Here is a 25,947-nt window from a genome sequence, read left to right on the forward strand (position 1 = left end):
TCGCCACGGCTTTAGGTATGATGAAGAGGACTTCAGAGGGGTCAGGACTGCGGTACCAGGGCTAAGGGCTCCCCGGCCGTGGCCACGCACAAGTGTCCCTGTGTCACGCTCGTGGGACACGTGCAGAGCCAGGGTGCAGCGAGAGCTGCTTTGTAAGGGAAGGATGCAGGAGGTGATGCTGGAAATCCATCTGCATCCCGGATGCGTTGGTTAGGCTACAGGTATGGCTCTGAATAATCTCTATTAAAAGTCTCCTGCTCCCAAGCCAGAGTTTTTCCATTCAAGAAAAAAAAACCCAAAACCTAAAGAAAAGGAATATACTACATGAGACACCAACAGGGGAAAAAAATGAATAAAGCAAGTAACTGCTACCCAGATTTTCATTTTGTACTTTTACAATAGAAGAAGGAGCAGAAATGAAATATAACCTAAGTGAGTACGAGGCAGGTGATGTAAGGAATCAATACAGAAAGTTATCAAATAAGCAAAACTGTATGCTAGAAGAGACCTTTCTGACAGATCCCACTGGAGGATATCTTGAGCATTTCAGCATGAAAAAATAAAAAATCATAAGCAGCCCTGGGCAAATCATGGATTTTTCCCTGCTAATGTTGATTTAAAACATGTAAATGTATTCACAAGCTAGAAGGTGTGGATAATGACTGTTAAACGTGCAGAACAGTGACCATTAAAAACAATAGCAGCAAATACACAAAAGAAAACAGTTTTCAAATTTGATTTTTCTATGTTCACCATGGAAACCTCTCTCTGAGCATTACCATCAAGTTCCGCTGAAGAAACACAACGGGCAAAGTTTTACCCTCCTTTATATTTGTGTAGCGGAGGGCAGAATTTTCCCTTATGTGTTTTGTCAAAACAGTTTGAAATAGGAGTGCTTGTATATCCATAGAAATAAACCCACAAAATCCTTCCGAATTGAAAATGACCCATTACGAACTCTCAGGTTCTCTTGGGGGGACGTGGTGAAAGAGGCTAACGTGCCATACAGCACAAATGGCCGAAGTCTGGGGCTTGCCCAGCCCTCTCTGCACAAAATCCCTCTCCCCTGGCTGGACCTGCGCAGAAAACACATCTGGAAGTGTCCAGGGTCTCTGAGAAGTTACGGACAGCTGAGGGGTGGATCAAATCCAACATCTGGAATACCAAATGATACGGTTCAGAAATGAGGGGGGGTGAGGAGTGGGTAAGGAGGTGAACGGGTGGGGGAACCTTCACCGCAGAAGGCTGAATAGCCACCGCCTTCGTGACGAGGATAATGAAGGAGTTGACAACAGCAGGAATTCATTTTCAGCTATGAGTATTGGTCTTAAAAAAAAAACCCCTTTATGGTGCTTTTATATTTGGGTTAGCAGCGTCGCTAACATGTGGAAGGTATTTCAGACTTTATGAAACTGTACTGTGACCAACGGTAACGGGTGTCTGCCATCACATCTGAGAGCTGGAAACGCTCTCCCAGATCAGCGGTCCAGCCCACTCGTACCACCAACACACCATCACTTTACTGCCTCTCAAAGCCATCAAAGTCACCTCCAAGACAGTTCTACTATTTCTAAACATGTTCAGATACAAAAAAGGATACGAAAGTGTTTAGACACGTAATATGACCCAAAGAGGATTAAAAAAAGAGAGAGAAATAAAAGAAAGCTTTTTGGATCAAAGTGTATTTTCTGCTATGAACCACTTTGTTTATTTTTACTAATGATACAGCATACCGAATTATTAAAAATTCTAAAAGCTACATTGGACAATCTGATAAATTCTCAGGAGAGTCCTATTTCATTGACATTTTCCACTGGAGAAAGAAATTGCTCAAAGGGAAGGTACCAAGAAGCAACATTTCTCTGGACTGCTACGCATCCTTTTTTCTAATGCAGCTTCCTCCCCGACGCCCAGCGTTATCTCTGCTATTTCTGCCACCCTTCTATTTTCAGCTAATATATTTAGCCACTTGCAAAAGTGGAATATGAGGAGCCATCCAAAATGGACACACATTTCCTGCTTGTTTTTCAACAAACTAATTGTACTTTCTCCCATATCCTGCCCGTACAAATGACATCCTTCCTACAAACTAGTCTACGAGACCACAGTACCATTTAGCAATCAAAACATGGATGCTCATTATCTGCTTCTCCTTCTCCTATTTACTTTTTTGGCCTCCATTCGCCGTTTCTTCTCAACTTACACAATATTTGGGTCAGTAACTTTCAATTTTTTCACTTTTGCTCACACACACCGGCAGGTGTTACGGGAAACGCATCTATTCCAGTTGTACTATTAATTTATAAACATTTACAAAAATTGCTCTGCAAAATCAAAATACCCTTGGGATAGTTCGCCAACTTTAGTTCACAAATACTAATGACAACTTTCCTCCCGTCCCCTTTTCAGATTATATGTTTAATTTAAGAGGATTCTTTTTTCCTACAAGGGAATCCAAAAAGCCTGAACAGAAAGAAAAAAAAAAAATAGGTATTTGGTTAGAGAGAGGGAAAGAAGGATGAAGCTGAAGAAGTTATTTTTTCTGGTCCCAAGTTAATCCTGTGGGAAATCAGTGCAATTCAAAGGACTTTTTTTTTTTTTTTTCAACTAAACACCTAAGTCAGCTCATGTTCACCTGAAACTCAGTTTACTTTGGAAAGGCTAAAGAAATAAAGCAGTCCATCAGTTCTTTAAAGCGTCTGGCCCTGATCCTGTAAGGGCTTGGGTACGCGCTTAATGCCATCAGAGCCTTAAAGCCAGCGTCTGCCACAGCCAGAGGCTCGGTCAGCGAAGTGGCTGGAAAAGAAAATGCATGAATTGGCTTTTTCAGTGAAAAGAGTCGTTCTGGTCGTGGATGAAGGATGCTCTGAGCAGACAGGATGAATCCAGACGCAGCTGCTCAGGACATGGTCCCTGCCACTCCGCTGGTACCCCGAGCTCAACCACCTCCATCAGCAACCATCTCCTGGTGGGCTCAGAGCCAAGGGAGGGGTGATGGACCCCCCAGTCTCATGGCCATGGGACAGACCCGAGGGCGGCTGAGCCTCAGCACCGCGTCGCATTCAGTCCGCGGCACCCACGGTCCCCAGGTCATTTGCAGCAGAGATGCCGAAATACAGATGTAGAAATTCAGAAAACACAGGTATATAGTTAATATAGATAAAAATACACTACATTATATAAAAATAGAAGTGTAGATAACACACATGATCTTTGTCCTTACAAGAAGTGGATTGCAATGGAGAAATGCATTCTTTTGTTCCGCGGAATTTAATTAGTTACTAAATTTAGATACTGTCAGTATAGTTATAGAGGATTCACTGCAGCTGGATTTAAATATTGCATGGTGGTTTATATTTTACACAGTACTAATGGATGACATTATGTTAGTATAGATATTGTCGAGTATTTCTATAGAAATGCTTAGGTCTACTCATAATGTTTTAGACAGCTAAATCATATTTGATTACATTTTCAAAAATATACTTTAAGTCCCAGGTATTGGTAGTTTTTAAGCAAGTATTCAGAGAGACCCTTACCCTGGCCATTTCAGTCAATGCAGCTAGCTAAGGATTGATCCAAAGCAAAGGCACGGGTGCAAAAATAACTAATTCTGTTTTACACATGAGACAGTTATGATGCAATCCATGAGAGATAAGAAAAGAAGTCAGTTTTAAAATTTCTCCTCTGCCATAAACTTACTATTTTTAATAGCCGAGTACCCTAAAATTCAAAGTATTTGGGTAGAACTTAATAGAAATTGAAGTACCTAAATATCTCTGTATCTCTGTCTTGGCATGTGCATCACAGTTCTTCATCTCCAATAAAATAGCACACGACCAGCTCAGGAGAATTCCACAAGGATAATTAAACACCTGAAATTTTAAGTCCATTCAGAGACTACAGTAATAAGGGTCAAATAAGTTCTCAAGTTTGATTCAAACTGCTTCTACTTGAAAGTGCTGAACTTCACAAGGTATTTTCTCCTGGAGACGTCGGGATTAGCTATAGTCTGGCCTAAATTTTCAGAGTCTCATTCAAAAGTCACTGAGACAGACAGTATCTGCCATTTCAGCCTGGTGCAATTTGTGAAGGATTTTATAAATCCTCAAAGGGCATTCCTCCACCTTTTTTATTTTTTTTATTTTTTTATTTTTTTTTTATTGAGCAGACTGATGCAGCCCTAACTACTTTGCAAGATCTGTGCACAGTAATGCCTGGGGCTGACATCCCAGGTCTGCCAGAGAGCGAAGCTAGATGCTCCAGAACTAGAAGTGCCATTTTAAAATGTGACCCTGAAGTTTATTTTTGACAGATGGGATTTTCCAGGTATAGAACTGTGTTATCTCTGTAATATCTGAACTCAATTTAAGTTTGATCTATAAGATTATTTTCATTTCAACCCCTTTGGACACTTGCAACAACAATATTTCCCTTCTCCCTACACGAATCTAATTTGGTCTTGCACTGCAACTCTGCTTAGAAAGCTGTTTAGTGGCAATGTTTCAGAAATATGAATCAAATTTTCTTGAGCGAAATAAAATTAGCTATCCAGGAAAGGATAATCCACTTTTCTAGGGGCAGTGATTCCATATTTTAGGTAATGGTTCTAAAATACAATAATAATCATAATAATAAAACGGTTCTGAGATACAGCGCGTGCTGAGAGCAAGCAGGCTATCAGAGGTAGCCTTGCTGTCTCTGGATACACTGGGAACGACTGGAAGCACTGGCCAGTCCACAAAACTGTGTACTTACACCTCCAAACTTCCTGACGTGTTAAAACAAAGGAAAAAGACATCAGTGTGACAGCTATGGGGTTGGCCTGGGGCTGGTTTCGGTTTGGAGACCAACCAGTGCCAGGTTAAATGCTTTTAAAAGAGGATTTGAAGGACCTTCCTCCTGGATCAAAACAGCAACACCTGTGCTAGATGTCTTCTTCAGCCAGAAGGGACAACCTCTCCCCACCACCACCTGGGCAGCCTGGAGGAAGCTCCTGGAGGAACGGGATGGTCCAGCTAACTGCTGTCAGTCCCTTCTCTTTGAAGCAAGAGAGCCTCTTTGGCAGCAGGCCCACCAGAAACAGGCTTTTTTGGCAAGTTTTCCTTAGATTGTGCTGGCAGAGGAGAAGCATCCATCTCTATGGGATGTTGTTCTTACTGCTAATTGCATGAGCCACCATGCGAATGGAGCCACCGAAGCAGTAAATGACGGAAGAGTCTGAGTAGAGGACAAAGGAAGAATCGAAAGGGAAGATTTTTTTTCCTGGCCTTTTGAAGTTTTCTTGCCATGCCCCATGCTCTTCATCCTTTTCTACCTCCTCTGTAACTCCCATGCCTTGCCTCTCCCAAAGCCTGCAGCCATCCTGTTTTTCTTAAGCACCTTCCACCTCCTTCGCTCCTGCTCAGCACAGACAGCTCAGGAAAAGGCAGAGCCTCGGAGCCACGGCTGTGCAAGGCAAGTGTATACAGAGAAGCAAATCTAAAGTAATTAAATAAACAGCAATACAAACACTGCACTTCTGTCCATTTATGCTAGCTACTGCAGAGTGGGCTCCTCCATGTCATGGTTGCACAGGAGCTGTGATGTATCACTTAATCTACTGTAAGGACTCTATTCATACCACCCGAGGTTGGCCAACGGCATGCTACTCAGCTCCGCTGCAAGCTCCCACTTACCCGGGATTGAACAAACCAGAAGAAGGTATTACCGAGCTATTATTGGCATCTTTTGCCACATGCTGTCAAGTTTCTAACTTCAGTGGTCCAGAAGAGTGAAGCAGAAAAGCAGATGAGACAGTACAATCATGCGGTACAGTCGGACTTTATGCTTACACACTGGAAAAACACTGACCGACCTTGAAATTTGCTCTTCAAAGGAAAGAATCAAGACTGAAACCAAATAAACAAACAAACCAAAAAACCCCAATGCCTCACTCCCAAAAAACCCACTCCAAACTGAAGTTAACTCGGGAGCAGCAACCAAACCAAACCTGCTCAATCCACGGCGTTAGCGCGGCAACGCTGTGCAAAGACGCGATCCCAACACGCTCAGAAATGCTGGGACACAACCGCCTCAGTGCCTGAAATCTGACAGTTTCAAACATGCACCTGCTAGAGTGCACTTTGCTTTTCAGAGGACTGTATTAGTCACCATGTTTTGTTTTCTGGAAAAGGGCATTTCTAGCTCATACGTAAACCTGTGGTGAGAGCAGGTGACTTGGTTTCTGGTGGGTTTTTTCCCCCCGAGGAGCAAATGTGGGTGTACTGAACTGCTCTGTACGCTGCAAAGGTGCTCTGGACAGCTGACTCATCTGCCAAACAACGCAGAGTCTTCCTGAACTTCAGAAGTGCAAGTTCAGAGCTCATAAAACTGCCTGACGTGGCCAAAAACATGCAGTGGCAGTATTTAGCAGCTACCCGATTCTGCACATCTTCTGAAGCTGCGGTTTCAAACCGCCTCGCACCGCCGTCCCTCCCCCTCCATCTATTTGCTTTCTCAGGCATTGCTGCATGTTTAACTTCTAAGCCCTTGAGGGTGATTGAGCCAATTACCAAACGTACAGTCAGCTCTCCACCATGAAGCGCTCAACAACTCCAGTTCACATCCAAGTTTCGGGAGCTGCTGATCATCGCAAACAGGCTGAGCCCACCCTGCCTGAAAAACACCCCACCAACTAAACCCTCGGTTTAGAGCATCATCTCTCCTCATCCCGTATTTCTCAGCTATGCCCTGCCTTTCAGCACGCCCAGAAATTTGGCAACTAGAAGAGGACAGGAACCTTTCCAGGAACTGGGTTCATCTACCGGTAAGGGTGGCAGAATCGGAAAAAAAGAGTAAGAGCAAAATCAGGGCCAGGAAGATGTGGAGCTGCAGCCCTCCTATGCCCAATAGTCTAAAACATGAGTATTGTTGAGGATCCTGGAGGGATTTCTGGTTTAAAACAGCCTGCATGGGATTCAGAGCAGTCTATGGACAACGCTCTCTGTCAGCCTGCACCAGACTAGGAGAACCCTTCATTTGAAGGTGATCAGGTGCCTCCTTGCCATGCACATACCTTTCCAGTGGCAAAAATTATCAGTGGTGGTATGTGGTCTGTGAGTGTTACTGGACATACTGTGCTCAAGAGCCTCAAGGTTTCTGTCGCAGTGTGTGACATGATAAAATTTAGAGTATTTGAAACCTCCTCAATCTAATCCTTTTTTTCCTATAGACTTCCACTAAAAATAACTTTCTGTTCAAACAATTGTGTCATGCTCCCACAACAGCAAACAAGTTGTTTGGGTTTGGTTTTTTTTTTCCCCCTTTCAAGTCATTCATAGTGAAGTATCTTCAAGAGCCAAAAACGCCGGTCCCAGCCAGTTGGCAGGAGGGCCACGCTTTTAACGTCTGCTCCAGGGATGAAGGACATGCAAACTGCTAACCCACACACTTGTTGCAGAAAGCCCTTGGCCAGTGAGACCACACCGTTCCCAGTTTCCATTTAGCTGAGCAAGCGAAGCCGGGCACCCATTAATTTGCTGCGTGAGTTATGGTTCCCCACAGCACCTTTTGTTCACTGTCAAGGTTCTGCAACAATGACGAATGCAGCTACATTCAGCCCCAAACTCTAGAATTTGATATACTAAATCATTCTAGATATTAAGTGTCTCAGCGATAAGCCTAGAAAATGAATTCCTCTGGAGCCTACACTTTTTGCTGTAGACGAGGCAGGAGGGACTCCTGCTATATTCCCCTATCGTTTCATGGAAAATCATGCAGCTTGGTAGCGTTGTCACTCCCAGGAAAACAGAATCCCAGGAAAATTCACACAACTTCCAGTGGCTGCTAAAAGAAGCCGCAAATCTGCCTGAATAACTGAGGCAGCAGAAGGCAGTTTGGGGCATTAGGAGCTCACCAGTTATTCCTATTTTAATAGCAGTAGCTGTACACGCATATAAAATTTCTACTTACCCTAGTAAATAAACAGAAAAGACTGCAGCAAAATAAACAAACAGGGGAACACATTCAGAATGCTTAAGCAGCAAGAAACAGGCAGGTTTTCAGTCTTACTCTTATCAACCTCACTATTAATCTTTTTTGTTTAAAAAAAATCTCCTTCCTTCAGCCACAGCATACTGAAGTCAAGAGAACTGAATAAATTTCATCTCAACTAATTTGTAAAGAGTATGTAACTTTTCAAAGGAATCCGATTAAGAGGGTGGAACAGTTGCTATTTCATTTTTAATTTCTCAAAATCACCATCAGATATATCACCGTGGTTAACACCAGAAAGATTTTGCAAGCTTCATAAACAATAGAGGTATTACCCATTATCACACAAGTACAAATTAGTTTGACCTTTCCAGCTTTCTCATACCAGGCTTCCTTTTTTCCACTTGACTAGAGAAAATATTGAGTCAATCCGTGTTCCGCGCTCTTCATTCTCAGATGTATTTGACTAGTGTTTTTTCCCTGCATCTGCAATTAGAAGAGACCCATCAAACACTGAATTCACCCGAGTAATTCCTTGACTCAAACAAGCGCACTACTAGCGCTCCCTAGGAGGGACCCAGCCTTACGCTCAGCGTTGCTCCATATCTGCTTTTCCCATCTCTGCCCCCACGGTGTGATATGTTCCTTTAATATTCATCGTAGGAAGTGTCAGCAAACAATATGACAATATTGCTGTGGTGGCAGAGATCAGAGAGGGAAGGATGCTCGGTGCCTTCCATCTGCCCTGCCCGTCCTTCCTGCCCGCAGACCTTATCCCTGCCTGCCGAGAGACGCCTGCTTGATGCCCACCGAAAATGGAGCTGGCAAAGCACTCGGGTGGATTGCTGGACTGGACTAACACTGAGCTATCTGTAACAGACACGCGTACATCCCCAGAAAGCCTTCCTGCGAGGCATCGAGCAGGAGAACTGCACGCAGACAAACTATCCCTTCTGCCATGCACCTTTCAGGACAGCTTCCCTGCACGAACTGTGCGCTCGCTGCTCACGGGCACTGCTTTCTGCAGAGTTTAAAATCATTCCTCCTGAATAATCAGTGCTTTCTATCAGCAAGCCTGACCGTGCTGGATCCTACAGAAGAATTGTCTTGTTCTCTGGATCATCTCGTGTTAAACCAAAGGAGCTGGGGAGGAGCAGAGAGAGGGTGATGCTGAGCAAGCCACAAAAAAATCTTACCTGTCAGCCAAAATGTAGGAGGACCTGCTGCATCAGGCTCTGTAAGTAAAGATGGATAACAGCGAGTATAAAAGCAGTGGGGAAAAAATGAGGGGTAAACTGAGAAGCAGAATGGCTTTGTGGGTCAACAGAGAGCCACAACACTGATGAAAGAAATGCGTCAAGGAGAAAAACGATGCATTTTTCTACAGATTCCAGAGAATTAGGAATCCTGAGAAAATTATGCTGTAGAAATTGCGATTAGGGTCATAGGCATAAACTCCAACGTGCACCTGAAAGCCTGCAAACTGGCCCCGGCTCTTTCCCAGGCCCGCGTGGAGGGATGCTCCCAAAGCTCCAGGGCTGGCTGCGAGTGCCCGCTCCGCACCGGGAGGGATGCGCTGCGGGATGCAGAGCCCTAACCGCAGCTGAAGTTGCTCCGGCCACCCGCGTGCCGTGCGGGTGATGTGGGTCGAGTGCTGCCACCCTGTGGGATCGGTGTCACTCGTGTCTATGCATGTCACGCTGCCGTGTGCTCTGCTGAGCTCCCTGATGCTCAACAGCGCACCTGAACTGGGGAGAACGTGGGGGGCTTTGGAACCCAAACTAGCTGTTTCCAGAAAAGGATAGCACACCAAAATATGTTTGAACATTTATTTAGGAGTTGGAAATGTGATAAATATGATTTGGAACAAAAAAGGTTATTGAATTCTGGCCAGACTAAGAACAAATATTGTAATTCAAAATCATTTGCATGTCAAAGTTAACGATCTGATGTATTTACACAATTCATATTTACTCACGCATATCAAGGTCTGGATTGAAATCCTGTTTTGTATATTGCTAAGAGCTGGTTCTGTTTGAAATCACTCTCCTCCTGTACTTCATATTTCATTCATTTCTACTTCCAGCTATACATGCACAACAGAGGGTATTATACATCTCCCTAATTGAACAATACAGATCAATTAAATATGAAAAGTCATTCTTGGACTAAAACCCTCTTAGGCAAATGTTCTGCTCTTATGCTAAGTAACTCTTTTAAAAAAGCTAGTTGAGTGCTGTTCAGAAGCTTTTTTTTTTTTTTTTCTTTTTTAAAAGACTGGGAGACAAAGACCAAGAAGATTCACCCATTCATTCATGACAAGAAGATACAGAGCTTTTGCCTCCATTTCACAAGAGCAAGGTAGTAGTGATAAAAAAATCTTATTTGATGAAAGCTATTCAGTGCTCTATGCGGGAGGTGAAGAACTCTCCTCTGCTTAGCGGTGAACGTGCCTTTCAAACACCTCTCGTGGGTCACACCATTAACACGAAGTACAGTGTTATCAAATAATATCATCGAAAAAGAAAAATCACATGAAATGAATTTATGCAGCAGTGGCAGCCCACCAGCTACAGGTTCCTTGCACATATGCTATAGAAAATATGGGGGTCTCACCAAAGGCCCAAGGGGAGAAGATCCAGCGCATGACCCCAGCAAACAGTTCACACTCTTGGTGGTGTCAGAAGTTTCCATGGGTGGGCTAAGATCCCCCCGACAGCAGCTCAGCACCGTGGCAGTTAGCAGGGATATCTCTTTCGCCATTGACTCACCATGTTCTTTGCTAATATACAACCTGTCCTATAAAAGATTATTGACTTAAACACGGTACAGCTAAGTTAGAAGAATCTGGCTCAGACACGAGCCTAACACTATCAGTCCAAGGAAGGGAAACTTCCTTAGGGCAACCTTGACAACTCAGGGGCTTTCTTCAACCCCTGAGGTCAGCCGTTAGGTCATAGGTAGCGAGTGAGGTGTGAGTACCAGAAGGCACAGAAGAACAGACTGTGGCTCAGTGAAAAGACGGGCATGGAGGAAGGTGCCACTAAACCCGGTGGAAGGGTTTCAGCAGAATTCAGTTTTTCTACTGATTGATCATTAACAGAGCCCAGGAAGGGTGAGACCGCCCAAACCGTGGCTATGGATCAAACTGGAGAAAGATCTCTGCTCAAGGTTTTATAGCTATAGCTAGAAAGATGTAAAAATGGGACATCAGAGCCATCAACATAGAGCCAGGGAGCAGGGAAGGGAGCAGGGAAAGCAGCGCGCACTGAATATCCTCAGCAGTCCTGGGGACTGTCACAGATGGCTAGTTGGGTTTTCACACTCCTACTACTGGAAGCATAGAGATGGAAATGTGTTTAATTGTTTGAGTGTGATGTTGTTTGTAAGTCTTCCCAAATAATACCCTGTTATCTGCATAAAAAGAGTTTAATAAACCATGCACTTACAGTTCAGTTAGAAAAACGCTGGTAGGTTATTACTATTCGGTACTATTCAGATTAAATTACCATTCGTAATACAGGTTTTTCCATGACAAACATGAAGTACGCTATTTGTTCCCTTTCTTAGTCTTCCAATTGACTAAAATGGCCTGCTAAACCTTATGTAGATTGAGTTTATATACCACCTCTCTTCATTGGCTAAACATTTATATAAATAAATTATAAACACGGATTTTGTCCGAGGCCGACAAAGATCTTATACTGATAAAATGTATAGAAGAGTAAATCAATCTGGAGTTAGAAGCTGCTCAGGACTAACTTGTCTCCTGAACAGCTACCAAGTGCCAACAGCTGTTGGAAACTCTTCCAATAAAAACGTCTTTTGCCCAAGATCTCACTGGTCTCTTACACGACCCTCTATGGCACCAAGTCTCAGCAGCTCCGGCCACGTCCCCTCGCCAAGGTGCAGTCCCCCACGCTCCCCCCACCAGTCACCTCAGAAGTACGTTAATTCAGGAGATCCTCATATTGTTCTCCTGGGTTAAAAAAATCTGGAGAAAGCCAAGCCTAACAGTTGGTCTTTCAACCACTTCTTGTGCTGCAAACAAGAATGGAGAAAGCCCACGTGAGATGGTTAGTAACAGTTGCGTCCACTGAGTCTCACTGAAGCCTGGCTCAAAGCCTCTGGAAAAACAAAGAGGAGAAAAGGTGGTGAAGTACCATCGTGGTACTTTTCTTTTAAACTTTAGTATAATGCATCTTAGGAGAGCTTGGGGATATATCAAAACTTTTATTCATTAATAAAGATGTTTGGACACATCTGAGACATCTCCCAACAAACCTTCAAGTAACAGAGCATCAACTGCTGATCAGCTGGGAGCTTAGGGGAGAATTAACAAAAGAAATAAAAGTGGTAGAACTCATTTTTGAAACCTTAGGCTGTTTAATAGAATTTAAAAAAAACCATCCCTGTAAAGGTAATTTTAAAAATGTAATGGTTGTAGATTTTTTTCTTGAGTTCCCAAAACATTTTTAAGTGGAATAATGCAATAAGCGTACCACTTACCTTACAGAAGTCCACATGCCGATACATTTCTGCTGTAATCAGGTACCTGAGCAAAAATCCCAATTTACATTGCAGAGTCAAAACTGGCTCCTTATGCTCTAGCTGCCTAAATTGGAACATGCATATGACAACGTCACTAGATTAGATGTTTTCAAAATAACTTGACCCTGTTGGTCCTGAAGGTTTGACTTTCAGTGATTTAACCCAGCAATTAAAAAAAAAAATCAAAAAAAAAATCAACAAATCTTTCTTTTTCTTGGTGTCACGCTGAAACAGATTTTTATCCTGCAGATTAAAATAAAAAGTGACTGCTGTATCTAGGGAAAAGCAAAGAATGAAGTTATGTCCCAAGTACAACACATGCAGTACTGGAAACCACTGTTTAGTGTGGAAAATATAGTTGTCTTTGTTCATAATGAAATTTGAACCTCATTTATTCTAAGATTGCAAGCAAATCTGATGTGAGATTTTCTTTCAACATTGCCATTTTTGGTGGATGATGGTAGGGGATGAGGAATAGTTGTGTACTCTCACGAACAGCAAATCAGTTGGATATCATCATTATATATTTGCTTTGCTAATAATAAGAAGAATGAATCACTACTGTCATGATATTCATATTTATATTTGAGTAACCACTGTAGCAGATAACAGTAAAGTTGTGTGCAAGTTTAAATCTTGGCAGCACGCCTAGATTAGAGCTTTGGAGCTGACATTTGTGGATTTCGGGTGATTCATGGTACTTTTCTGTGTTTGTGATTACCTTCCTGTCAGGGGCTGCACATCACTCATGCACCAGGCAGCAGACTTCCAGTTTCTGCATGTGAAGGAAAATTCCCAACTGTTGCACCAAACTCTCTTCAAATTGAGCCCCGTCCTCTGTGTAACAATGGGGCCGAACAACAGGTCACCAGCAAAATCAAAGGGAGCGTGTAAACAGCTTTTACTGGGACATTATCGGGTCATTTTAGGCCACAGATGGAAGGTGTGGGAAGAAACCCCAGACTTGCTCTAATCTCACATGGCTAAAAATAGCCCTGCGATGATTTATGAACTTTCAAGTGCAGCAGCGTATTTTTAAGCAATAGCATCTTCTCCTGCATCGCCTGCAGCCTGGGAGCTGCCCGCACAGCGCCAGGGCTGTGCCCACCCGTGCCCCCGATGGAGATCAGCCGTGGGCAGCTGATACCATCATCACGCTTCACACAAATAAAATTCAGAAAGACCATGAGACAAAATAAAAAAGCAATGATCCAGCTATCTTGTGGTTAATGTCCTGCCTTCAGCTCTGCCTTGTCTTTACCTCTGATTTTTTATTTTTTTATTTTATCAAGCTAACTGCACAGAACGGCCAGACAAAGCCAACTCCCCAAACCAAGGGAAAAAAGTTACTTTGCACCAGAATATCTACAAAATTTTTCTGAAGTTTTGCATCTGAGGTACAGGAGCTTAACTACTACACCTGTTTCCTTAGTTGTCCCTGATGGGGTAACACAGGAGTGTATTTTAAATCAAAGAAATGTTAATTCCAATAAAAATAAAGACCTGGATATCAACAAGAAACACTTTCATGCATGCAGAGGTGCAAGTTTGGGAACCCAGGTGGGCTCTCTCACCAGTTGCTTGCTGTCTTGCAGTGCTGCTGTTTTTCCCTCTAGAACAAGCGCTCCTCAGCTGATGGTTAAAAATCAGCACTCGGGAAACAAGCGATGGAGGGATTAACACCGGACATACAACTAAGGCCACGCCAGGGAAGGATGGCTGCAGTCTCAGAGACCACCCATCCAAGAGGGCTTGTGCCGCACCACTGCCAAAGGTGTCCCCGTGGCCCAGAGAAGAGGACACGTGGCCACTCGCCCCCTCCCACCACTCAGAGCACACTGACCCCTCATCAGACATCCATGGTGACCTCAGGCAAGGGGCTAAGGAGCTCCAGACATCACTGTCAGCGTGTGTAAAGTTAGGGTTTGAAGGCAACATCATTTCATCATGTTTATTGTTTACATGCTAAGGGAGAAGTGAGGCTTCTTGCAAAGGTAAGCTTTTCCTCTGCTGTCATTCACATTCAAAACATCTATTTTGTCATCAAGTCGAACAGAACAAGCTAAAAATTCCGAGAACCCTAGATGGGCTAGAAGAGAGCTCAGCTCCACTGCAGAAGATAAGGACGGGAAAATTTCCAAGTCACCAGAGTTTTGCCAGGATCATTCAGCTCCAACCAGCTGCAGGCACACGCTGCTTTACTCCGGTCCTTGCCACCCAAGCGCTGCCTCCAGGCTAGCTAACACATGGATGGGCACATGAGGCAGGAGACCTCCCAAGAGGTGGTATTTACAAATACACACAAAACAAAGGGTTCGGTGTGGCTTCCTGCAAAGGGTTAGTTCACTTGATGGGATCTGATGAAACACCCCCTGAAATCAAGGAAAATCTTGTCAGATGTGTTTAGCTCTGCCCAGAGTTCAGCACAGGAGGGAGAGGTTGCTGCACGCCAGCGGAAGCCATTGTCTAAAGCAGGCTGCTTTGGGAAAATTAGCAGTGTGCACACCCCTAAATGAGGCTGTACAGCAAGTAAAAGAGGGATTAGCCATGTAAAGTAAGTCCTTTTGGTATTAGATTAAAGAGGGGAGGTGACTTTGAAGGATTATTCAAGAGCCATTTAAGCAGTTTTCAGGGACTTAGAAACGCAGGGTAAAAATGCAAGCTCCTCAGGTCCAGAAAAGAAGAAAATTAAGTGTCCTGGCCAGGAAAGCAGCAGAAAAGGCTTCTGAAGGGTCTGCCAGGCTGGCCCCAGGCACAGGGACCCATCGCCCTGATTCCAATGCTCGGCACTGGCCATCGTGCCCCACTGGCAGCGTGGGGAGCTCTGGCATGCAGGAGCCTGGGCTGGAGCACCGCATGCACAGCTTGGATGGAGCTGGTGGCAGAAAAATGAGGGAAGGGGCTCCGACAGCCACGATGCCACTGGGACCTGCCACGAGCCACGGCATCCCCGGCCCCACGGCATCCCCGGCCCCACGGCGGCTGGTGGGCGGCTGTGCACGCCGTGCTGGGAGGGAGCGCAGTAGATGCTGTGTCAGAAAGGATCTTACGAGTAGTGTGACCATTTGAATAGGAGGCTTACACCAGTCTGTGCTCTCATCTAAGTGATTTATCTGCTAGGATGCAGGTCCTGAACTAAACCATGTAAACAGGAGGATGTGCAAGCACAAACACAAAAACTGACTTCTCTCCATAGCCAAATGTTCCCCTTCTTCCCTGCACCTCAGGGTGCCTAATCAACACGCTGGCTCTTAATCCTTTGCCCACATTAATCCAGCAAGGGGAAATGAATACGCTGCTGCAAGACATCAGACTTTTATCGAACCCCCCTTGCAAAAAAACCCACCGCTTTTGCTTAGTCTAAAAGGTGATGGATAATTAGTATGTAAGATACAAACTATTTCCACTTGTTATGCAAGCAGCATCGTTTAATTTGTAGTTTAGAGAGCAAGTCATTCCTGTCTGGGATAAATAAAACAACATGCTGCATTATGTTGCTCACGACACGGAAGCAACATCAGCCTGGGGAAAGCAAAAGAAGCTAAAACTCGAGCAAGGAACACTGGCTGGCTGAAGCAAAAAGTTATGCATGCATTTCTGCCAGCTCGGGAGGGAGCATCCCTCTGCCAGCAGACACACAGACGCACACAGCCCCATCGCCGCGGTTCCCTCTCCCGGTGCCCGAGGAAGCCGCACCGACCCCCGGCCCAGGGACAGCTCTGCCCGACCCCGGCACGCCGCTCCGCTCCGCCCGGCCGCGGGGAGCACGGCCCGGCACCCCGCCGAGGAGCCACGGCGGCCGCGCTGCGCTCCGCAACCCGCTCGGCGGGCATCGCGGGGACCCCCGGCGGCAGCGGGAACCGCGCTCCGCACCCCGCACCCCAGCCGCGCTCCCCGGCACCCGCTGCGCGCCGCCCCGCGTAGCCCCGCGGCACCCTCCTTCCCCCGAGCCGCAAGCACTTTCCTTATTTATTCCCATTTTGATATTTTTTTTTTCCCTGTTCAAATCTGCCTCTCTCCTCTGCTGCTGCTGTGCAAAGCCGCGCCGCGCTTACCTGGGCGGGGCGGGGGGGCATGCTCGGCTCCGCGGGTGCGGGCGCTGCCTGCCCGCCGTGCGCGGCAGCCCCGAGGTGCGCGGCTCCCGCAGCAGCCCGCGGCCGCAGCATTGAGCGTCAGCGGCCGGGGAGCCGGGCGAGCGCCGCGCAAACCCCACCTCCCAAACCTGCGCCGTGCGCGGGGGGCGGGCGGAGGAGCCGCGGGAGCGCGGCCGCCCTTAACCCTTCTCCTGCCCCGCAGCGCGGGCGCGGTCCTTGCGCGGAACGGGAGCGCCCCGCTTGCGGCAGCGTCCCCCCGGTACAACGCTCGCTGCCCTCCTGCGGGGTTTGTTACAGCGGCTCAGCCCCGAAATCTCCCGCACCCTACTCCTTTTTCGCTTTTAGCCCAGGTGTGGCTCTTCCCGGCAGACGCAGGAGCCATCCGCACCCGCGGACTCCGCGCAGCCGAGGCGGCCGCAGCCCGGGGCAGCCCCTCCGCTGCCGGGGAGCCCGGTCACTTCCCGCTCCCCGCTTTTCTCCCATCCTCGGGATGGACAGTCCCAATCCCACTAGCCAGAGACCTGGGAGTCCCGAATTACAGCTCGGGGCATTTCTTTTTTTTTCCTCTCTGCGTTGGCCTCCAGCATTAATCTCAGATTTGCCATAATTGTTCTCACTCTTCAAAAGCTGCCTCCCTCCTTCATCCGCCTGCTCTGTCAGTCTCTCGCTCAGCCCTTTGCACGACTATTCCACCCTCTCCTTTCATCCCCTTTCTGACCCTCCTCGTCCAAGAAATGAGTGTCTTGTGCAGGGAGATGAGACAAGCTGGAGAGGAGAGCGCACACAGGTGCCATCCCTGCTGCTTTCCAGCCCCTCCGCACCACCGCTCTGCCCAGCGGCTGTCCTGCGCTGGGACCTTTCTCAGGATCCCTCATGAGAGTCTCTACTTGCTACCGCAATGCAAATTATGAGCCACGAACTGCTTGGAAAGTCAGAGTTCAGGCTTCATGAGCAGAGTGATTTAAAAGCGCAATGAAAAGAAAAAAAAAAAAAAAAAAAGGAAATGCTTTCAGAAGTGAAGGTGGGACCTACCTTTCTCCCTGTCCTGGAATCTCGTACCGGGAAGTGCTCTTAAATGGCTGTGCAAAGAATGCTTTTCAGTGCAAAGAGGGTATTCAGTCTTAACTGTGCCTCCCCTGGGTTTTGACGGATTAAGTGAAACCCTTATTATGTTTAATTATCTCTAGAGTTGCTCTCTGTGCTTGCTGCCTTGCTTTATGGTTTAATAAACTGCACATCGATATAAACTGAATGACAATTAACATTAGTGCAGGTTGGATTCGCGTTTATTGCTGCTTACAGGTTCGCACTCAACATGCCTTCGCTCAGATGTTTCATTGCCATCTATCAGCACCTCTTTATTAGCACCGCTCCCAGCTCCAAAAAGCGGTTGGGAAGCACCCGGAGCAGGGAGGGCGGCTGTCCCGGCAGCACGCTGGGACCCCCAGCTCAGCCCCACGCGGGGCTCGGCTGTGCGGGTCCAAGGGGCTTGAGCAGCACGACATGCAGCAGCGGAGCAACGCACCGGGGCTTCTCCGGCGGTTAGAGATAACTGAGCATCTTTAGTTGGCCCAATCCTGAGCTAAGTACCACTGCTCACAGTGCCTTAGGAATGCTTGGCTCCCATCTGATGGAGGGTGGCCCAAAACATGGTCCACTGCTGATGGAGAGGGCAGGAGGGGCCAGTGCTGCCTTTCCTGGATCCTAGTGAAGGTTTAAGGTTAGACCCAACTGCGAAACAGAGTCTGGAGGAGGCACGGGTGTTGTACTTGAGCCACGTATGAAAGAATCCCCTCATGTTATGAAATGTTATTTAAATGTTATGTATTATTTGTGTAATCTCATTCTGATTTATACAATAGTGGAGACTGCTCAGTAATCCAAAATAAATATATTTCAAGTTTAGCTCCAAGTGTTTTCGATTTGGGAGTGCCTGTGTCTCCAAGGTCACCTCATAAATCCTGGCACTGTGGCACGGCACTGCCAATCTGCGTGGGGTGTAATAACTCTTGAGGGAAATCAACGCTGAAAATGCTTCCGAATTTTTCAGAAGGAACATGCGTAGAATACATCATCATAACCCATCTGAGCATGCAACATCCTTTGCAAACTCCAGAGAAAAACATCATCCACCCTCAACTGGGTGGCAACCAAAAGCAAATAAGATCTGAAAGGTAAAGCCATGGAAGGCTGTGTGCAGACAGATGGCTTCCCTGAAAAGCCTTTTGGTTGTGCCACCTTCTCTGCTTACGTTATAACTCACCACTGAATGAACAAGCAAACCAGGTCACCTGCTTTTTTTTTTTTTCCCAAACAAATCCATAAATAAGGCCAAAGGTAGAAGTGTCAGAAATCAAAGACTCCAGTTTAAAATTCAGACATATTCTTTTTAGAAAATAGTCTAAAATATTTTGTAAATCTGGCAAGAAAAACTGCCTTGCAGGGTTTTAAGATCACTTGTAACAGCAAAGCTGACACTTTGAATAAAGCCTTACAGTGCGACCTTCAGAAACATGCTGCTGCACAACTGTATCCATGATTGACAACTGGGATAGTCATGCCAGAGCATCGCTACAGTATTTAGCATGGTAATATTAATTACGTAAAAACAAACTATTTTTAATTACCGTGAAGGGTGTCACACAAGCATGCAAACAAAGCCAAGCAGAAGACAAAACTGGCATCATCCCTGATGCATTTGTAACATCCTGCCCTGCGATTGCATTACAGAGGGGTCCGAGGCCCCCGGCCAACGGACGCGCCACGTGCTACCCGCTGCCGGCACAGAGGAGTACGTAAAGCAGTGCACGGCCCTGCAGCGCTTCCACAATTTATAGGGATAAACCAGACACAGGGCCAGGCTGTGATTTATGGATGCTGAACTTGCAGCCTGAACTTGGCAGAGGCTTCTTTGTTTAGGCTGCAGTTTGTGTAAATCTTAGAAGGGGTTTGGGCATTGTTTTACTAATACAATAAGACTTCGTTAAGCAACTCTACTTTAAATGACTGCTACAAAACATCTCCAAGGTTTACACTGTAGTTTTGTCTGACCTTTAATTAAAATACCAAGACCATCTTCACAAGGTGATGGCTATTTGCAAAGTCCTTTGAGGGGCTGTATAAGTCTAGAGCTCCTTGTATCTCAGTGATACAGGGTGCAACACAGCTTACAAGGAGTTTTGTACAGATTTGCCTTTCTTTTTAACCATCACCAGCCTTACACCGTATGAGTTTCATTTTAAGACAATGCATCATATGTATCATTTTTAAGGAGATAAAATGAGAAAAGAATAATCCATGACTGGTTGAGAATTATTTGTGAGAAATATTTGAGAATATATGTGATCTGTAAATATTTCCAAGTCCACAGATAAGTGACGACACAGATGGTGATATGTAGGAGAATAACAAAGTCGAAGTGACTTTAGTGCTGTGAAAAGGTGGTGGATGGACGGACTTGGAGGCTGATGTCCTCTTAGGGAGCAAGGAGGAAACTGAAGCAAAACCTCAGCGTTTTGCCAGAATGACCCAGTGCTCGTTTCAGAAACCATTGCTTGGAGCTGCAAGGCTATGTTTGCTCCCAACTGAGTCAATCTTTGGCCACTCTGGTGAGGTCCCTGCCAAAGATACCAGCTACTGCCAATTTCAGTGGAGGATGTTGAAAAAGTGGATATTTATGACTAACAAAATGGTTGGGAACCAAAGATCTAAACCTACAAACTTAGTGTTATCAAGTAGTCTTCAGATGTTAGCTTCAACAACTTCACTGCCCAAGGATAAAATACAGCTTTCAAGGTGCAGACTTCTAAAGGGATCTTAATTTCTTTACTTGAATTCCAAATTCTTTAGGTCCATAAAGTCTCTGAAAGACCACAGCAGTTCTGCCTGAATCAAGCAGCACAGGTGTCGTGGTTTAACCCATCCGGCAGCTAAAACAACCACACTGCCGTTCGCTCACTCCACCCGCCAAGTGGGATGGGGGAGAGAACTAAAAAGGAAAAGGTAAAACTCGGGTTGAGATAAAGACAGTTTAACAGGACAGAAAAGGAAGATAATACTAATACTAATAGTAAATAATCCTCATAATAAAATATATTAAATAAGTGATGCACAGCACAATTGCCCGCCAGCCAAAGCCAATGCCCAGCTAGTTCCTCAGTCATGCCACCTCCTGGCCAACCCCCCTTTTATATATGGAGCATGACGTCATATGGTATGGAACATCCCTGTGGGCAGTTGGGTCAGCTGCCCTGGCCGTGTCCCCTCCCAGCTTCTTGGGCACCCCCCACCTCCTCGCTGGCAGGGCAGGGTGAGAGGCTCAAAAGTCCTTGAGTGCTTGGCAACAACTAAACCACCCGTGTGTTATCAATGTTATTCTCACCCTAAATCCAAACCACAGCACTACGCCAGCTGCTGGGAAGAAAATTAACTCTATCCCAGCCAAAACCAGGACAACAGGAAAGGACCTAAAAGTTATAGCTGGTAAAGAAAGTCTTTTGCAATTTAAAAAGCTCAGCTTTAGTTGCAGCTGAGTTCAGAATCTCTGTGTGGTATTCATTGGACTTTCTATACCCAAACTCTCCCCGAAATAATAAATAATAAAAATCCCTTAAGGCTCACACTTCCTAATCACATTTGATAATAAAGTACATTTTTATGACCAAATCATGAAATTCAGGATTTTTGAATGAAAATGATGCAATTCTCAAATGGTAATGATTATAATTTATAACTCTAAATTAAGTCCTTAGCTTACAAAGCAAAGAAGTTTAACAATAAAAAAAAGCAGAATGGGAAAACCCTGATGCTTCTCAGTCTAATAATTATAAATTAATTTTGTCATGATTAAGATTCCAAGGTGGACATGCACTGTAACGTTTTAGTAGTTAAAGAAACACCTTAATATAAACTTCATTATCTGCAGTGAATTTTTTAGACTAGATTTAAAATGCAATAATCTAATTACTTCAGAAACTAAGAGAAAAACTCACCATATTTCTAAATCATTGCAAAAGGCGAGTTTCAAATCATGCAACCTTAATAATACACACGTTAAAAAATGTTAAAAATAAATACCTTTAAACCCACACAAAATTCAGAATGTTTTGCCACGATAAGGTGCTGACATTTATAAATGCCATGTGATTAGCATGTGAAGAAGAGATACACATTCATTGTGTGCTAAGACCTATTAATCATCCATCACCTGATAAACATACAGCATAATGCCCTCCCCGTTCCTTTTCAAAGTCCTAACAAAGATGCTGTTGGTGCTGATAACTCAAACACTTCTTCAGATCCGTTAGTTAGGACTTTTGTTGACAATAACTTTGTGCGCCAGCTGTGTACAGCTGGGATCTTGTTAAAGAACACAATGCACGTGGATCTTTGCGGGTCAAAATTAAAGATTGGATGAAAAAAGGAGCGTCAACCAATTGCCTCATCAACCATGGTGCTGTGATTCTTCTTCCTTCTGTCTTGTCTAACATCTTGCCTCAAATCACGGTTGTCACGAGTTATTCCAGGGACAGGAGTGAGAAATGCCTCCTTCCTCTAGGGCACAGAGCAGGTGGACATCCTAAAGCATGACGTGTCATTGAACATGCCGCTCGTGAATCTGATGGCCATCAGCATCATAATTACACCAAGGAGTGTAACAACTCTTGTGAATAACTGCCAAGAGGAAACTTTTTGCAGTGTACAGGTTGCATTTATACTACCCAATGCAGGAACCATAATGAATACTTTTGTAGTGGCACGTCAGCTTTTGGCATGTATTTCCCACAAACATACGCAGACCTGCCTCCTTTCACCAACAGAGCCTCCGATTTCAGAGCAGCGTCATGGGCCTGATGTGGTCCTCACACATGCCACCCGTGGAGTTTTCACTCATTTAGAGACACAGGATTGAAGTCGTAAGTAGCTAACTAAAATCCCTTAAAAAATATGAACCACTCTTCTCAGTAATGAGAACAGGAAGGTCTTTCAGACTTTCCCTAGAATGGGAACCACGGAGACAATTCTGAGCAAGACATATTCTATTGTTAATGTACAGATAAGGAAGGACAAAAATAGAACTGTATTAATTTCAGCACAGAAATACAGGGAAAAATATATTTGTGCCAAGGAAAAAGCAAGTAATACAAATTTTTATTTGAAAGATTTCTATAGAGGCCATTAAGAAACAGCAGAGAGGGGGGAAAAAAGAGTAGGGGAAAACATCTCTCTGCGGCTTATGAATAACAAACTTTATTCCAGTAATGATAGGGTACATTTTTATTTGCAAAGTAGTAGCCTGCCAATAATAAAGATAAAGACAAATTCTTTCATAGCTGTTAGAAGAATAAAAACAAAGCCAACTCTTTTTTTTTAATTGAAACAATTTTTTTTCCCGAGAACACTTGGGTACATGCAACAGATAAGTTATTAACTGTCACTTTCGAATTTTAGCTTTATACAGCAGTTACCAACACACTGATTCTGCATACATAATTTCTTAAAAGGGATCATATTATTATGGAAGTCATGTTAGCAATATGTGAACACGCATATTCCCATTTAAGTCATTATCTGAAAATAATATCCTGAATTAGATACATCCTATGGGAGAAAACAAAACCAGTTTTGGCCCAAATGTATTTATGGTATTTAAGTAAACACAGGAGAGATTTTACATATATGATAAAGCCAGAAAAAAAGTCAAATCAGTGTAAACATGGAGTTCAAAATGCTGTACCACCAAAGACCATGAGACATTCAATGGGTGCTAAGCTTAATTTTACTAATCAACATACCCATATCTCCCAAACTTGCAAATACCACTGCAAATACTTTACTTGTGAGAAATTATCATAACTTTCGGGACTACATTAAAAGGGACAGTTGTGGAGCTGCTCTATAAACCCATATGAGAACACAGTATTAGCATCTTCTGCTGCGGTTGCCTAATGGTGGGTAGATACTATCTGAAATGTTGAACGTGTACAAGTAACATGTAAAAGTTGGTGTAAAAAACGAGAGATCCAAAGACATGAAGTGCTTTGTCCTATACAGAGAAATAACCTGCAGCTGAATCTTCCTCTTCCTACCTCAAGGTCTCAGGAACAAGACCCTGTTTGAAGTCATGGATACTGCTGCCACCTTTCATGGTCTCCTCTCCTGTTGACTTACCTGCTGGGTGCCTGCACTCAGAGGTGCCATTTCTTCCCCAGAAGACTCTGATCCCCCTTGTTCCTGCTCTTCGATGGAAGTGACAAAGAAGAATAATTTTAAAACATTTTAAATGTCCTGCTTATATCTTCACTTCCAAAACCAGACCTGAGCAGAGAGATCACCGAACCTATGCACAGCCTCACTCATGCCCTGGGAGCTCAGGACCGTCATGCTCATGTGGGCTACGGGGGCTTCAGCCACAAAGGTGCCAGTGCCACCATTTCTGCAGTAGGTAGTGCAAGCGTTTCCAAGAATTCTCATTTCTGGAGATGAATGCAAGTTTTTGGTGTAGTTGATTTCACCTGAGCTGCGTATTTTTAAGGTGATGTCTTGCTCCTGAAATGAAAGCTTCCAGGATGCCTCTGTCTTCAGGAGAAAGAAACTCACAGAAGCAAAACCTCTGCAGCAGGATCAGGGAGTACATTAGTGTTAACTGATGAACATAAATGGTCCTAAATTTGGCTTTTGTGTATTCTGCTAGCTTTGTGGACCTTCCTGTAGTGACAGAGCAGCTGACCATTACAAGGAAACAGAAGAAAAGGGTGGTTGAAATCTTTCAAAAGCTAAGTGTTTTTTGTTTTTTTCCCCTAAAGAATGGATTTAGCTCTGTCAAAGGAAAGGCGAGTGAACCATTTGAGACCCTAAGGAAATGCTTACTCCATCGTTTGCAATGCTGGGATGTTCCACTAAGGCTTACATTATTAAGAGTCTTCCAATGGATTTATGAACAGAAGATTACATTCTTAATGCTGCTTCTCAGAAATTGAGTGAATAATTCAAGGCACACCAATATACTACGGAAAACAGAAAAGTACCTTACAGCTTGGTACCTTACAAAGAAAGTGAGCCTCAAGCTCACTCAAGCTACATAAATGTGATATATGTAGCATAAAGACCACTGTATATGAGGCAGCCGTATGAAGTGAGGTGGTATAAAGCACTGAGTGGGAGCTACAGCATATGTAAACAATTGCTAGCAATAATGCACATGTATAAGGTAAGATTGATAGCACTACCCATGAAAAACATAGTAGTTGGACCATTAATAAGATCCTTTTGTGCTTCATATTGACAGATTTAGAGCATCTGCTCATCAGAAGTCAAAGAAATTAGAGAGATAGCCCAGGGCAATGAGTCAGCTACCAGAGGAAGTTCATCTTCATGTCAAGAGGAGAAAGGAGCTGCAGTTAGAAGCTGCCTCTTTAAATACCTGCACCAACATTTTAATAATATTGGTGGTTCTTTTTCCCTTTAAGAATGCTCATGGCAAACAAGAATAGGCTTTCATCAGAGCCACCAGGTTAGGAAGAAGCCATATTACATATCTGAGATATTAGAGCAGGGAACGGCAGTATTCTGCTAGATTTGACAATAGGGAGCTGCTAACATGGGGGTGGTATGAGGAAACTCCAAAATGGGAATGGCTTGATGGTTGATTATTGTACGCAGCTCAAGTTTTTCTGAAGTAAACAGTAAATCAGTCATCCCTACACACGAATTCCTGCTGAGGTGTGAGAAGAGGCCTATATCCAATGATCGGTGGAGGCAGGTACCATTGTGGACCTAAGCTAAGACGTTAAAAGAGAGGAAAGCTTATGATCGTCAAGGCAATGTATTGAGGCATTCAAGGAAATACCTCTTCCCTTCTCCTTCCCTATCTACCAGAAGTCGCCATCACTGATCCTTTCTGTTCCACTCCAGAGGCTGACAACAGACCTTCATCTCCACGTGGAGAAAGCAAGCCTGAGCACACGGCCCAGAAGCCGTGCTGATCCCCGGCAGCGCACCGGGAGGCGAACACGTGCCGAAGGGCTGGTGTGAACGGTGCCTGTTCCGGAGGAACGAGCACTGTCGCCTGAGAGCCGGGTCGGAGAGGAACTGATGCAAGGATGCGATGAGCCAGCAAAGCGATCTCTGGGGAAATGTCTCATCAAAGGTTGGCTGTTTAATTGTAAAATGGGGACCGGTGTAGATTTGCCGATCTGTTGCCTGCGAACACTTCTTCTTCCCAAAGGAGTCAGCCTCCCTGAGTGGTAACCCGATGGCTTTTCCATCAGAGCCATTATCTGCCAACACTGTCCTCAAAATGCTTACGTGTCTGCTCAGCTGATTGTTT

The 25,947-nt window shown here is 44.7% G+C and overlaps 1 protein-coding gene across 2 annotated transcripts in view; it reads right to left on the reverse strand.

Annotated features, from left to right (window-relative positions):
* The window catches only part of LOC129211459 (contactin-4), a 336,085-nt gene extending 319,335 nt beyond the window's left edge, over positions 1–16,750 (reverse strand). For both annotated transcript variants that reach the window (XM_054838596.1, XM_054838595.1), the window contains exon 1: positions 16,581–16,750. The gene's annotated coding sequence lies outside the window, so the exon portion shown is untranslated. The remainder of the gene's footprint in view (positions 1–16,580) is intronic.
* Positions 16,751–25,947: the final 9,197 nt, after the last annotated feature.

Source organism: Grus americana, chromosome 11 (assembly GCF_028858705.1).
Source record: "Grus americana isolate bGruAme1 chromosome 11, bGruAme1.mat, whole genome shotgun sequence".
In the NCBI taxonomy this organism is placed as follows: Eukaryota; Metazoa; Chordata; class Aves; order Gruiformes; family Gruidae; genus Grus; species Grus americana.